The 15811-nt window shown below is 42.6% G+C and overlaps 1 long non-coding RNA gene across 2 annotated transcripts; it reads left to right on the forward strand.

Annotated features, from left to right (window-relative positions):
* The first annotated feature begins 242 nt into the window (after positions 1–242).
* On the forward strand, positions 243–12864 carry LOC113615574 (uncharacterized). 2 transcript variants are annotated; one of them, XR_003431060.1, is made up of 3 exons: positions 243–343; positions 449–524; positions 11408–12864. It is a non-coding gene; the product is annotated as an uncharacterized LOC113615574 (long non-coding RNA). The 2 variants fall into 2 exon arrangements; XR_003431061.1 differs by lacking the exon at positions 11408–12864 and adding an exon at positions 4001–5054.
* Positions 12865–15811: the final 2947 nt, after the last annotated feature.

A 15811-nucleotide genomic window follows, 5' to 3' on the forward strand; every position in this document is an offset into this window, starting at 1 on the left:
ATAAACCATACTGGAAAAGAATATTAAAAAAGGAATGTATATATGTATAACTGAATCACTTTGCTGCACAGCAGAGATTTACACAACACTGTAAATCAACTATAGTTCAATGAAAAAATAAAAATTTTTTTTGGTTTTGCCAAGTATGACTTTAAAAGACAAGTAAAAATCAACGGCCCCGCCTCTTCTGGTGCCTGCCTGGACTCGGCGCAGGGGCGGCGCAAATTCCAGGCACAGAGGCAGACAAACAGCAGGACCTTGGCGGTGGGGGAACTTAAGGAAGGGTGGTCGCCTTATCGCACCCAAGAAGGCCCACATCGTGCAGCAGCAAACGCTCAAGAAGGTGAGTGTGGGTGCGCGAGGAGAAAGAGATGGAGCGTGGAGGCTGGCGAGGGGCTGGGGATGGAGAACTCTCAGCGCTGTGAGCCTGTTTTCCTCCTTCGCACAGTGGGTACGGAAACATTTCCTACCAATCAACGGGCCTCCCAAAGTGAGGAATGGCGCGCACAAAGCGTTCAACCCAGGTGAGCTGCTTTCTCTATTACTGTCCTCCTTAATAGACCTCGAGAGGGAAGGCAGCCTGGGAAAGGAGTCACAAACCGCAGCTTTGCAAGAAGGCAGCACTGGGTGCAAAGCGCCGCTCCCTCGACAGCTACTGTTTATTCGCCCTGAGCCTCTTACCTGTGAAATGGTCTTACTGATAGCACTTTTCTCCTAGTGGTTCACAGGGCAGTGTGTGTTGCCTCTGGTTTTGATTGTCTTCTCTTCCCCCTAATAAGCTGGTTTATTAGCCAGAGGAGGCCCAAGTCTCATTGAAATACAGACCACCCTTCATATACGTGGGTTCCCCATTCACCAATTCAACCAACCTGAGGATCATAAGCTTAGTGCAGGATCTCTGATTGGTTGAATCCTCGACTTTGGAAACTGAGGATATGGAGGGCCCACTAAGGGCTGTGAACATCCTTGGCCTTTGGTATCTGCAGGGGAGTCCCGGAACCAATCTCCCGCAGATACCAAGGTACAACTGTAGGCTATAGTGGGTTTGGAAATAGAGCATACATTTAAAGTCAATTGATTTTTGAGAAAAGTGCCAAGACAATTTCATGAGAAAAGAATAGTCTTTTCAACAAATAGTGCTGGGACTCTAGGTAGCCACGTGCAAAAGAATGGAGTTAGAGCCCTACCTCACACCACAGACAAAAATTAACTCAAAATGGGTCAAAGACCTGAACGTAAGAGCTAAATTATAAAACATTTAGAAGAAACCATAGGAGTAAATATTTATGATCTTAGATTTGACAATGGATTCTTACATACCATACCAAGAGCACCAGCAACAGAAGAAAAAATACAGAAATTGGACTTCATCAAAATTAAAAACTTTTGTGCTTCCAAGAACATTATCAAGAAAGTCAAAAGACAGCCCACAGGATGGGAAAAAAATACCTGCAAATCATATATCCAGTAGGTGACTTGTATATAGAACATGTAAAGAAATCTTACAACTCAATAATAAAAAATTAAATAATCCACTTTTTTTAAATGAGAAAAGGACTTGAATAGACATTCTCCAAAGAAGATATACAAACGGCCAGTAAACATATGAAAAGATGCATGATATCATTAGTCACTAGGTAAATACAAATCAAAACCACAACCACAATGAAATACCACTTCACATCATTGGGATGGTTATAAAAAAAAGGCAGGTAATGACAAGTGTTGGCAAGGGTCTGGAGAAATTGTAACCCTCATACTTTGCTCTTGGGAGTGTAAAATGCAGCCGTTGCTTTGTAAAACAGTCTGGCATTTCTTCAAAAATCAAACATAGAGTTGCCGTATGACCTAGTAATTCCATTCCTAGGCAGGCAGCCAAGAGAAATGAAAACAATATGTCCACATAAAGACTTCTACACAAATATTGACAGCAGCATTATGCATAATAGCTAAAAGGTGAAAACAATCCAAATGTCATCACCTGATGAGTGGATAAACAAAATGTGGTATATCCATACAGTGAATATTAATTGGCCATAAAAAGGAATGAGTACCAATACAAGCTACAGCATGGATGAACCTTGAAAACATTATGGTTAAGTGAGGAAAGCTGGTCAGTCAAAAAGGCCATATTTGTATGATTCCTTTTATATGAAATGTTCAGAATAGGCAAATCCACAGAAACAGAAAGCAACTTGTGGTTGCCAGGGGCTGGAAGGAGAATGGATTGGGGCTGACAGCTATTGGACGCAGAGTTTCCCTTTGGGGATGACAAAAATGTTCTGGAATTTGATAGTTGCAACATTTACACAACTTTATGAACATACAGTAAATTTTATGTTATTTTGTTTTGTTTTATTTTTACTTTAAAAGGGTGAATTTTATGGCATGTGAGTTATGTCAATACTTTTTTTTTTTTTTTTTTTGTGGTACGCGGGCCTCTCACTGTTGTGGCCTCTCCCGTTGCAGAGCACAGGCTCCAGACGCGCAGGCTCAGCAGCCATGGCTCCTGGGCCCAGCCGCTCCGCGGCATGTGGGATCTTCCCAGACCGGGGCATGAACCCATGTCCCCCGCATCGGCAGGCGGACTCCCAACCACTGCGCCACCAGGGAAGCCCAGTCAATACATTTTTTAAAAAAGAAAATATAGTCCTGGTAATTCTGTGTCCCTGATGGTGATCCTCACACATATGAGACAGGGGTTTGGAAAAGCAGGTGGTTTCTCTGACCTGTTTATGTAAATCAGATTCTACTTTGATAATTACATTCTCTTCATCAATGTCTCAAAAAGTTTTGGGAGGGTGGGAGGGACAAAAGGGCAGAAGGATATTCATACAGTAGAATATAATAACAGTTAAATGAACTAGAATGAATGAAATGAATGAATGAATGAATGAAAGGAATCCATCAGTATGGATAAAACCTAAAAACAATGATAGGAAAGAAAATAAGTTGCAGCATAATATAACATTTGTTTTAAATTCATGAACATGGGAATCGATATTATGTATTGCTATGAATCCGTACATTGGTAGTAGTTACGTGAAAACCTGTCCTGGGGACAATAGCCACCAAATTCAGAATAGTTCTTGCTCCTGGGAAGGCAGAAGATGCACTGGACCCGAGAGGGGTACAAAGAGGTCTTTGATTCCAGCTACAATATTTTAATTTAAAAAATAATCTAAAGTGGATACAGGAAAACGTTAGGATTTTTCAAATCCATGCAATGACTACCTGGATGTTTGTTATCACTAAATACTCTTTGTCATTATTTGTTAATAAAGCGATGTTTTCCAAACTTCAGGTCACTTTGCATAAGTAGTTTGTGACATCAGCTTTGTGACTCATAACAACACCTTTTCAAAAAAAGAGAGAGGACTTCCCTGGTGGTCTAGGCCGGTTGGGAAAGTTCCGCGTGCCATGCGGTACAGCCAAAACGAAACAAAACAGAGAGAGAGAGAGAACATGATAGAAAATATCAGAATATTTAGGGAAAAAGTTAAATATTGTTTTGGATAACTTTGAATTCAGGGTTTACTGTATCGCTAGGCAGGCAGCCAAGAGAAATGAAAACAATATGTCTACATAAAGACTTCTACACAGATATTGATAGCAGCATTATGCATAATAGCTAAAAGGTGAAAAAGGGTACTGGACAAAAATATTCAAAAGTCCTTTATATAATATACGAAGTTATAGTCCAAACATACTAAATAGGTTGAACAAAATTCTTCTTATGTCTGACCGTAAGCAATTTTACCGTGTTAGTCTTAAACAATCATATGATATGATAGGATACTTTATTTCATAGTCAGTCACATCTATAGAAGTACAATCTATAGAAGAAATTGTAGTTTAAGAGACCTTTACATTTTTCTTTAAAATATTTTAAATTAAATATTATTTTAAGGTCTGAAGTTTGGAACGTAATGAAAATTTAGCCTGGGTTGGGGATGTACTGATGTGAGGCCTCATCTATGTTTTTATTTCCTGTTAATAGCACCCTCACTGTGAAAGAATCCGGCTCCATGGAAAACTGATGTCAGCTATTAATTGGTTCATTGACTCAGCTCTATTATTAGCTTTATTTTTGTGGTATAAATATTTCATATTAACAAGGAGATCTTTAGGTGCCATCTTTGTGATTCTAAACCTTCAGTCTCATTCAAGTCATGAACACCTGGAGATGCAATGAAGGCAGTCATCACGCTCTTGAGTGTAGAAATGGGTTTGGTTGGGGTTTTTGTTGGTTTTCTTTCCTTTTTTTGATCCCAGTATGTTTTGATCAAAACTGTCCTTGCAATGAACTCCTATTTCCATGAAGTAGAGTGGGTCTTCAGTGCTTGGAACCAAAGGAGCCATAACTAAGGCAGTAGGATGAATTGCTTTGAGTACACGTGTGTTACAAGAGCAAAAGCCTACAGTAGAAAAACCAGTCAGGAGTGGAGTGTTGCAAAGTCCAATCAAAGTAAACCTGAATGGATAGAAGGAGCAAATAAAGCTGATGGAGGAAAGGACCAATGAAAAGAAATGGACATTCAGATACTAAAAGGGCAGTTGGGGCTCCTGGCCTCAGGCAGACACCCCAGAATGTGTCTACAGTGTGAGAGCATCCATATAATCAGGACAGCAATGGGTCATACAAGGAACAGATGGTCCCCTTGGGCTTTCCTACAGAGAACTGACTTTGGCCACCTTGAAAATGGGTTGGGATGGAGGTGAAATGGACAATCACAACTTAAACTTTAAATACTTCTCCGCAAACCCACACCCCCGGAAAAGACCACTCTTAACCATAGTGAATATGTAAAGAACGAAATCAGATGCTCTGGAATACTCAACAAGCATTCTCCACCTCCACCTCCTACTCACTGCTCTAAATAAGAAGGTGTGCATAGATACATGAAGCCTTTTGGAGCTATTGGAGAGCATCCAAGATGCTTTCTTTTCTTGCACACATGCTTTCAACCTATTTGGAAAATATTCTACTTTGAGATAATGTTTCTTTTAAATCTACCAAATAATTTTTAATAAAATAAAAATCACTAAGTATATAGTCAAGTGTGTAGTTTTTTTAATATAAAAAAGCTATAGATCTTTGGATATTTTATCTTGGATTGCATCATCAGAGATGAATTGAACACAAACTCAAAGTTGCTATTTCCATTCAAGGGAAGGGGGGACACACACACCTGGTGTGTTTTTATTCACACACTAGCTGAACGGTGCTTGAGACCCACTCCCATTAGGGGTGACTGCCTTTGGAGTGACACGTTTAGATCTCTAATTTAAAAAGCTTCTTCCTACTTTTGAACGTTGATACTTTCGTGTCATTTCAGAGGTAATCCCCTGAAAAACTTCCCATTGGTGTTTTTAGAATTTCTTTTTATGGAAAATTTTAAACATATAGAAAAGTAGACAGACTCGTACAATAAACCCCAGTCGCCCAGATTCAACAATTATCAGCTCAAGGTCAACTTTGTTTCATCTATGCCTCACCCACTTCCTGCCCTGTGGGATTGTTTAGAGGCAAATCCTGACATCATATCATTTCAAGCATCAATATTTCAATATGTAACTCTAAAGACAAGGATGCTTTTTTAAGTGAAACATATTCATAGTTCCATTTTTGCACCTAAAAATTAATTATTATTTCATAATTTCAAATACAGTCAGCATATTATATTATAGTCAGTAATTAAAACCAAATCAGTTTTTGAGGAAAGCTCTCATTTTGCACCATCAGGAAGACAATGTGGTCTGCCTTCCTGTCTGCAGAAGGAAGGGATGTGAGTTAAAACAAAGACAGGGATGGCCAAAGGGAAATAGGATCGCACCTGGACTCGTGAGGACTCTGAATGCAGGGCAGAGCTGGATTAAAGAACCATAGAAGGACCCTTTATTCCAATAGTACTGGAGCGTCTCAGGGGACTGAATGCAGCTCGGGAGGTCAGCTGGGCCCCAGAAGGGACAGAACTGGCAAATAAATGCAGTCACCCCAGGGGCGTCCTCTTCATCACACAACTCTCCTTTCTCCTTCCTAGATTTCTAGCTGCTCCTTCCTCATGAGTAGAAAAAAGCAATGCTAAAGTTCTTGAGTTTTCCTCCTTCTCTGTATGAGAAACCAGCCCACAATGAGATGGGAATATCTTAGTTATAATTGCAAGTTTCCAGGAAAAGGGGCTCCGATTGGGCCAGTTTGGGTAAAGTGTCCATTCTTGGTCCAATCACCAGTGACTGAGGCAGTGGGTCACATGTGTGTTACAAACATGGCTATCATGTTTGTAAACATGGCGTACCCATGTGGTCTGGTGGGTGGGCAGAATCTCCCAGAGATAGCCAAGGGCCACTATCCACCGGCTGGGTTGTTGCCAAGGAGGATGGAAAGCAGAAGCATCTCTAGAGCTAAGGAGTCCACGTGGACCACTGTGTGCAGGCAGGAGGGCGTTCCTCTCTCCCCACGTGACAACAGGTGTCCCCAGCAGGGGAGGCGTTCTGTTCCGGGCTGGGCCGTCAGATCCAGTCGACTCTTGCTTCCCTCCCCCTCAGCAACGTTTCAGAGCAAAGAATCCCCTGCAGGTTCCTCTCCAGGGATCCCAAGGTGAAGACCACCCTACCGGTCAGTGAGCAAAGGCTTAATCTGTCTCTAGCTCAGTCTTGGCCCATGGGGGTCGGTGGGGGGCATGAAAGAGAAAATGCTTTAACTACTATTTGTCTCCAGTCCAACACAGGTGAGACTCCTCGGCCTGAAAGCAGGGCTAAGAGACAGGTAAAGAGGACACAGTGTAAGATGTGGAGATGAAACACAGCTGGTGGCTTAGAAGGAATTAAAGCTAAACTCAGTGAAGGTACCCAGGCAGCAAGGCCTTTACCTTCTTCATCTTCATCTTCACCTCCTTCATGGGGCACTCCTTATTCCCCTCCCTCCCTCCTTCCTGCCTTCCTTCTTTCCTTTCTTTTTCCCTCCCTCCCTTCTTTCTTTCCTCCTTCCCTCCCTCCCTCCCTCCCTCCCTCCCTCCTTCCTTCCTTCCTTTCTTTCTTTCCTTCTTTCTTCCTTTCCCTTCCTTCCTTCCTTCCTCCCTCCCTTTTCTCTTCTCTTCCCTTCTCTTCTCCTTTCTTTCCTTTTCTCTTCTCTTCTCTTCTTTTTCTTTGCTTTTCTTCTCTTTCTTCAGTGTTCCTTAACCTGTGTTTTGAAGACCATCAGCATAAAAATCACCTGGGGGCTCATTAAAGATTCAGACTCTGGTCTTGCTTCCCAGACACCCAGTTTGGCAGCCTCAGGCCCCAGCCCCGGGAACCTGACTTTTTAACAAGTCAGGAGATCTTTTTTTTTTTTTTAATTTATTTTTGGCTGTGTTGGGTCTTCGTTTCTTCGTGAGGGCTTTCTCTAGTTGCAGCGAGCGGGGGCCACTCTTCATCGCGGTGCACGGGCCTCTCACTGTCGCGGCCTCTCTTGTTGCGGAGCACAGGCTCCAGACACTCAGGCTCAGTAGTTGTGGCTCATGGGCCTAGTTGTTCTGTGGCATGTGGGATCTTCCCGGACCAGAGCTCGAACCCGTGTCCCCTGCATTGGCAGGCAGACTCTCAACCACTGCACCACCAGGGAAGCCCAAGTCCGGAGATTTTTGATGCCCACTCAAGTATGAGAACCACTTGCTGCAGAGAAACACCAGTCAAGTTGAATGTTCCATTCATTCTTTGCCCTTTGAACAGGATGAATTTTCCTGATACAATTGCCCCACATTTCTGTGGTGGTAGGGATGAGTGTAGCCAGCATACCACAGTTGTTAGTGAAGGCATTTAAGTCTACACCCTAAATACCTTTCCTCCTGCCCTGGGAGCTGCCCTAAACAGCTGCCTGGTTCAAGAAAAGCCCGTGAAGCTGGGCTCCCAGTCACACCACCATTCCCCCAAATCAGGGAAGCTTTTTGTTTGTTTCCCTCAATTCAACGTACTGACATTCTTGAACATGGCATTGGTACTGTGAGTACACTAATAGAATAAAAATTATGCTTAGAAATTGTACCTTCTAATTTTGGAAACCTGATTTGATATAACAGTATCTAGATGTGTATGTCAAAGCACCCCTTGTGGAGAGATCCTCTCACATTTGGAAAGTACAATGGCTACCATGAATATTACAGGTGAGGCAACCTGTTTGTGCAACAGGCTGGCCCTGAAAGAATCATCTCTTAATTTCTCCTTTTTACAAGAACAGCTTCATTGAAGTATAATTTAAACATCACTCTTATAAGGGTATGTTTGGTGAGTTTTAGTGAATGTATACATTTACGAACCATCACTGCAATCCAGTTTTTTAGCACTTCCCTCCATCTGGAAAGCTACCTTTGCCTGTCTGCTCCCTGCTCCCACCCGTAGCCTCGGGCAACTGCCGTTCTACACTGTCTCTATAATTTTGTGTTTGCTAGAAATTTCACATAAGTGGAATCTTTAAGTATGCAGTCTTTGGGTCTGACAACTTTCACTCAGTGGAAAGTTTCTGAGATCCATCCAGGCTGTGGTGTGGGTCGGTAGTCTGTTCCTTTTTCTTGCTGCGTCGTATTCCACTGGGTCGATCCTTTCAATGTCTTGATTTGCTCTCAACTCTCTGAAACAGCACGTTTTCACATTGATATGGTGGGAATCTTCTCAGGACTAGAAACTGCAAACCTAGACAATTCCTACCTGTGTCTGTGTTGTCTGTTGAGGAAACGTGCACATCCTTTTGACTGTGTGAATTGGCAGAGAATATGAGAGGTTGTTTATCCTAGTGTGGGCCCAACACTTAGCTGTATTCCCAGATTTCAACTAAAGATACCTAGTTTTCAGTGAAAAATCATTGTATGTCTTTTTAAAAAGATATAATTGTTTCTACAGGTTTTTTTCCTGAAACATGCTAGTGTCCTTTATCAGGTCTTATCACTTATAATATGCCTATGAGTTTGATCACAATTTTATACGTATTTTACTGTAAGAAGATCAATGTAAAACTACATGCCTGAGTGCAAACGCATGTTTTATAGTTACCTTAATTATTGGGTTCATGGTAATGGGCTGCAGCTCCTAAACCTGGTAAAAACTTGGTATTCTATGGATGCGCTCCATGCATCTATTTTCGAGTGCATATTCTCTGGTTCAAATATCTTTGTGTGTCTATTGCTTTGGAAATATTCTCTCAGCTTCCGAAGCATTCTCCAAACACTTTCTGACATAGCCAACATTCCGGGGTATTTGAGGAAGAGCTGCAGCTCTCTCCCCACGATCCATTTCCGGCTGCACAGCTGAGTGGCCCAAAGAGGAAAGAGCATCTAGTGGTTTGGAGAATTTAGTTCAGTCGGCCCTGGAGGTCTTTATTTTTAACAGTATGATTAAACAATATTTCTGACAGCACAGGAAATTAGACACATATTTACTGAGTGCTTCTTTTGAAAGGGGTACAATGCTAGGGCAACAAAGCAATGATTTATATACTTCATTCATTAAAAAGAAATTTCAGCACCAACGATGTGCTAAGTGGGGTAGGAGATACAAAGCTGAGTGATTCTCATCCTCAAGGAATGAACAAGTTACAAGAGGAGCTATGACGTTAGTGTTATTCCTTAGCTGATCTGTGTTGCTGAGGACCTTTGGACAGCAACACGTTCTCTCTTTGGTTTGGTTTGATTTGGTTCGGCAGGAAAATAGTCTTTGTATTATTCTGGAGACAGAAATCTTTTACTTCCCCAGAATACAAGTTTCTTTCCAATCAGAAGAACACAGGTGAAGTGGATCCAATTGTTTGCTGAGGTTGCATCTAAACACGTCTGCAGCTTAGGAGAAGCTCTTTCATCTTAACCTTGATGATATGAAACTTCTGTAACCATCACAGAGGACACATGGGATGTCGAGAACAACTCGGATGCTGCTTCCAGCTTTGCTGCTAATTAGCAAGGTGACCTTTGGCATCTACTTTGATCTCGCTGGGCCCTTGGTTATTTCATCTGGAGGAAACTCATGTCATTAAGTCCTTAGGTTCCTTTCAGCAAGAAGATTCCATGAGGCCTTTTTCACTGAGGGAACAAATCCCTGTCAAGTCCTTGTCTAATAATTATGATTAGACAACCTTCCTAAAGTTATTTGGTAACCTTCCTAAGGCTTTATGACTTTTCCATTCTTCAGGTGTTATACATCTTTTCTTTCCTTGAGTTTGTAATGGAGCAAAGTAAGAATCACATCATTGATACATATTGAAGTTTTAAATATTGATTTTGACTGGGCAGTAATGAGAAAATTAACTTTTATATTTCAGATATACACATATCTCTTTCTACCATGAAAATGAGAAAGTCAGGTCATTAATGTAGGCAAATGAGAAGTCAGACTTTTGGGTTTGTGTCATTTCTTCCACCCTCTGCCTGCCTCCAGTTTCAAGACTGGTAGACCATGAAGAAGGTGACAGAGATTGCACGATGTCCCAGTGTCCTGCTGCTCTTAAATAAGGGAAGGGTAAAATCCCTGTCTCCATAATCTAAGACGTGGTATTAGTTCATCCTTTATTTTCTTTTATTTGGTTGGTTCTGTTGGTCTGTTTGTCTTTTGGCTGCGCCACACAGCTTGTGGGATCTCAGTTCCCCGACGAGAGATTGAACCCAGGCCACAGCAGTGAAAGCCTGGAAGCCTAACCACTAGGCCACTAGGGAACTCCCATCCTTTATGTTTCAATGATTAACTTCTTAGATGCCTGTAAAAGCTGGGACGAAGTCTTTATGAAGAACAATGGACGACAAAACGCCAAATCATAAAAATTAAAAACGTAGTGTTTATCCTGCTGTATCCTTGTATATTCCTGTATCCTTCTGTGTACATGATACAAAGCAACTGGGCATAGGGAACACTGCTACATTTTGATAAAATGTGGATAAAATTCAAATATTCGGTTTTAGAAAGGTTTATAAATCTTCATTCTGATTAAGCGAATATCTGTTCTTCAATTTTTAAGAGGTGTATCAAGAAAATTGACCTGTAAGTTTAACTATAAAGTTTAGGTGTTAAGTCAGTCAGTCACCAATCTATTAGCCATGGAAAATATGATCATATAATCAGAAAACATCCCTTTCCTTTCCTCATGCCTCAGCTGAAAATGGAAAGTGAAATGCCTGGATGTGATAAAGGCTTGGGATAAAGGCCAGTGTCCTAGACAGGCAAGAGTTACCACAGAGAGGAAATGACTGGGGAGCATCTGACAGCCTGTGGGTGAGTTGGGTTAAAGATGGAGTCCAGTGAGTGATGAGCAAAGAGTTTTGCAAAACTGGATGTAAGCGATATGAAAGTAAGTTTCAAGTAAATGTTGAAATTAGATCCTGCTGCAAATGACAGAAAATCTAAAGTAACACTGGCTTAAACATGATTTAATGTTTTCTCTTAACAGCCGTATGAAGGGTGCCTCAGTCAACAGGAACCCAGGTTCCTTCCACCTTGTTGCTCACCATCCTCAACATGAGGCTTTACCTTACGGGCCAAGACAGCTCCTGAATCCCCATCTAGGCAGCAAAAAGAAAGAGAGGGGCGGAGAAATGGTCTCCATTTAAGGACACTTTTCAGAAGTGACAAATACCACCTCCACTCATATCCCATTGCCTAGAATTTGGTCACATCGTCACAACTAGACACACAGGAGGTTGGGATTCTGGTCGAGGTTGGGATTCCGGATTCTGGGTGCCTTGTGCTCAGTTAAGAATTGGGGTTCCGGGACTTCCCTGGCAGTCCAGTGATTAAGGCTTCGCACTTCCACTGCAGGTACTAAGATCTCACATGCCGCGTGGTGCGGCTGAAAAAGAAAAGAAAGAAAAAGAATTGGGGTTCTATTATTGTAGAAGAGTGTATCTGTGTAGTAAAGAATTTAACTTTGCCCACAGAGAGGTCTGACCTTTGCCTTCCGCTTCTAATAGGTCGCCATGCTCAATAGATGTGTCTTTGTTTAGGTTGGGGGCTGGCCATGGCAGAAAGTCTATGTAACTTAGGGTGATTTAGGGAGGGAGCTTTGGGTATTAGTTCAACTTCAGGAGGGGCTTGGGACTGAGATCAGCTATCTGATAAGTCAGCATTACTACACGAAGAAGCCCCAATAAAAACCCTGGACTCAAAATTTGGGTGGGCTTTCCTGGGTGGCAGTGTTCCATATGTGTTGTCATACATTGATGCCTGGAGAGTAACACTATCCATGACTACACAGGGAGAGGACAGTGGAAGCTCCATGTTGGGTGCTTTCCTGGACACAGCCCTGTGCGCTGCTTCCCTTGGCTGGTTTTAAACTGTATCCTTTCGCTGTAAAAAACGATAGTCATGGGTAGAACAGTTTTCAGCGAGTTCTGTGAGACTTTCCAATGAATTATTGAATCTGAGGGTGCTTTTGAGCCTCCCCCAAACTTGTAATCGGTCTCAGAAGTGAGAGTGGTTTTATGTGGACTATGCCGTCTCTAATTTCATAGCATCCCAACCATTTCCTGATGACGGCCCAGTGGAGCAAAAGGACAGGCTGTTTGTGACCAAAGGCTGTATGTGCTCCAAGACTCACTCATCTGCCCTGAAAGTGAGGGTACCAATATCTGAATAAGCTTGTAACTTAGTTGTGACATCCCAGCATGCTGCACAAAAAGATATTCTGCTCCAGAAGAAGGGGAGGATGTTGGAAGAGGAAGGAAAGCTGCCAAAAAAGCAAACTTGCCCTTTTGCCCATATATCTATACACTCCTTTCTTCCCACACGTATACAGATGTATACCTTTCCCAAGAGCAGCGATTCCAAAGTCCCTCCAGCTCAGAGACCTGCACTGTGGGTGGTATACGGAGCTCTCCATTGGTCCAAAGGGACTCTTTGTGGTCTGGAAACCCACAAACTAAAAGAAAAGTTATCTGCTTCAAAATGAGCAACATACGGTCGTGCAGTAGGAAAAGCTAGTTACAATAAAACCTCCCATTTGGAAAAGGGGTTCATGGGAAGCACCTGGAAATCCTTGGCCCATAGCAGTGATCAAATCCTGTGGGAGCAGGAGTGGTGAGAACCCCTTCTCTGTCAGCAGAGTAGATTCCTTGGTCAGCGCATCTGAATACCCTCTGCTCTGGACCAAAGTCTCTTCTTGTTATCCTTCTGGCCCTGCCCGGCAGGAGGACTTCCCTGTCCCTTATCTTCAAAAACCACATTGGAAGTAAGCATTAGAGGGAATACACTTCTCAGGAGCTGAACAGATATGGGGTCCTAGGAGTTGCTTTACGGATTGCTGAGTCACCTGCGTTTGCAAGACAGTTTCCAGTTTCCTTAACAATATAATGAATACCCTCACACATTTAGTAGGCTTCTGATATGTTTGTTTCTGGTCTGTTCCATTTTAGGGTTGCCAGACTGAGCAAATTTAAAAAACAGAAAACACAGGATTCCCAGTTAAACCTAAATTTCAGATAAACAATGAAAAATACTCTAGAATTAAAATATTTGAGACATATTTTCCTTTAAAAATTATTCACGGTTTATCTGAAATTCAAATGTACCTGGGCATCCTGTGTTTTATTTGGCAACTCTATTCCGTGTTCAACTAACTGGAGCCCAAATACTTGCCTGGACAGTTTTTGTCTGAAGACTTTGGTCTTTTAGCTACTGTGCACTATGCTTCTCTTCACCTTAATACCTTGAGGACACATGAAATGATGGGCTCGGTTGGGAAAGTAAAACACCCTTACACTAAGGTTTACCTCTGGACTGGCTCTAACCCTCGGGCAGAAAAATTGAAGTATGAAGCCATTTGTAAAACTTGGAAACCTCAGTAAAACCATCTTTCCGGGCTGCCTTTGCTTGGGGTATGGAAGCAGACCCCAGATTATCAGTTTATCAGTCAAATGAAATCGTAGACTCCAGGCAGAGAGGGCTTCCTTGGCACAATAATATTCCCTGTTTACAGACTGGCTGACTTTCCCCCCGAGTTCACCTCTCTCTTGCACTTTGCAGAAAGTGGAAGGAAGCAGCCCAATGTGCTCCAAATTCTGATTTTTTTCAATCATTTTTCCCAGTGCGCAGCCTTGGTCAGCAGGTAGTATGCTTTCTAAAGTAATACTGGGAACATGCCACCAAATGTCATTTTTCCTACTAACGGTTGTCATTTTTCCTCCCTGCAGTATCTGAGCCCTCACCGTCCAATTGCTACCTCAGTGCTGCAACTTAGGTTCTGCCGCGTGCATCTTCCCACTTCTGGATACCCAACTCTGTATTAGTTATGACCGGAGTCGGCTGCCAGTGTTAGAAAGCAGAAAATAACAGGCACTTAAGCAAGTGTATTAGTTTCCTGTGGCTGCTATAACAAATTACCGCATACTTAGTGGCTTAAAATAACGCACATTTATTCTGTTACAGTTTTAGAGCTCAGAAGTCTGAGATGAGTCTTTTGCAACTAAAATCAAGGTTCATCAGAGCTAAGTTCCTTCTGGAGGCTCCAGGGAAGACTGTTTCCTTGCCTTTTCCAGTTTCTAGAGGCATTCTAGAACCTGCATTCTTTGGCTTACGGCTCTTTTTTCCATTTTCAAGGTGCATCGCTCCAACCTTTGCTGCTTCCATCACTGCATCCCCTTTTCCTGTCTCTGACGTTCCTCTTCTAAGGACCCGTTTAATTAACTTGAGCCCACCTGGATAATCCAGGATAATCTCCCTCTTCCAAGATCCTTGGCTTAATCACAGCTGCAAAGTCTCTTTGTAAGGTAACACATTCACAGTTTCCAGGGATTTGGATGTAGACATCTTTTTTTGGGGGGAGAGGGAGTATTATTCTGTCTACTACAGCAAGAAGGAAGTTTCCTTCTCTCACACATAAGTGTAGGCAGTCAGGGCCAGGATGGAGGGTCCATGGTCAGGAAGAGCTCAGACTCTTTCTAAACTGTCCCTCTTCCATTCTCAGCAAGAAGTCTCCACCCCAAGGTCCAAGAGGACTCCTCAAACTGTAACCAACACATCCCAAAGTCTAGCCAGCAGTGGGAGGAAGGGGGAAAAGAAGGATTTACACCTTCTCTTTAAAGATACTTCCCAGGAGTAGCACACGTGGCTTCTACTAACATCCCTTTGGCCAGAACGTAGTCACGTGGCCACACCTAGTTACAAGGGTGATGGAGACACCCTTGTACAAATTCTTCTGGGCAACCACATACACAGCTGAGAACAAAAAATGGAGTTTTTACTACTCCAGAGGAAGGGGAGGACATGTACTGAGGGCATCTAGCATTCCCTCCAGAGTTCCTGACTAAACCTCTAAGATTACATGGACATTTTCAGAGAGTGAATTTAATTCACATGCAGGTGTGCTCAGTTCCAGAAGACAGACAGTTTTTGCCTTGTTACTTCTAGTCTCATGCCCATATTTGGAGTAATGTAAGAGGAACCCTTTGTGTAGCACCCAGACATCAACGTTCCCTTAAAAAAAAAATCAGAGACAGTCACGTAAATACCTTCTAGGGAAGAACGTGAAATGGAAGTTTGATGGTTCCAGAAATAAACAGGAGTTTTCCCTTCAGTGACTTCCTGAATGATCTAATGATTATCAGTGAATGGATAATTTGAGCTCTTGCTGAATGGGGGCGTGGCATCTCAGAGTGGAAGGGAAGCTCCAGGGCCTGGAGAACCAGGAAGTGAACACTCTTCCCTGTGATGACTACAAGTTTCACAAAGGCCATATGGTCATACCTGCTGCGAATGCGGGTTTGGGTGAGACGTGGGACCCTGAACCCCTCATGCATAGGGAGACCCCTTCTCACTCTCCCAGCTCATGTGTGAGCTCACATCGGGACCAGCTCCTAAA

The sequence above is a fragment of the Aethalodelphis obliquidens genome, unplaced genomic scaffold, assembly GCF_003676395.1.
Source record: "Aethalodelphis obliquidens isolate GAN/ISIS:26980383/991018 unplaced genomic scaffold, ASM367639v1 scaffold1, whole genome shotgun sequence".
Classification (NCBI taxonomy): domain Eukaryota; kingdom Metazoa; phylum Chordata; class Mammalia; order Artiodactyla; family Delphinidae; genus Aethalodelphis; species Aethalodelphis obliquidens.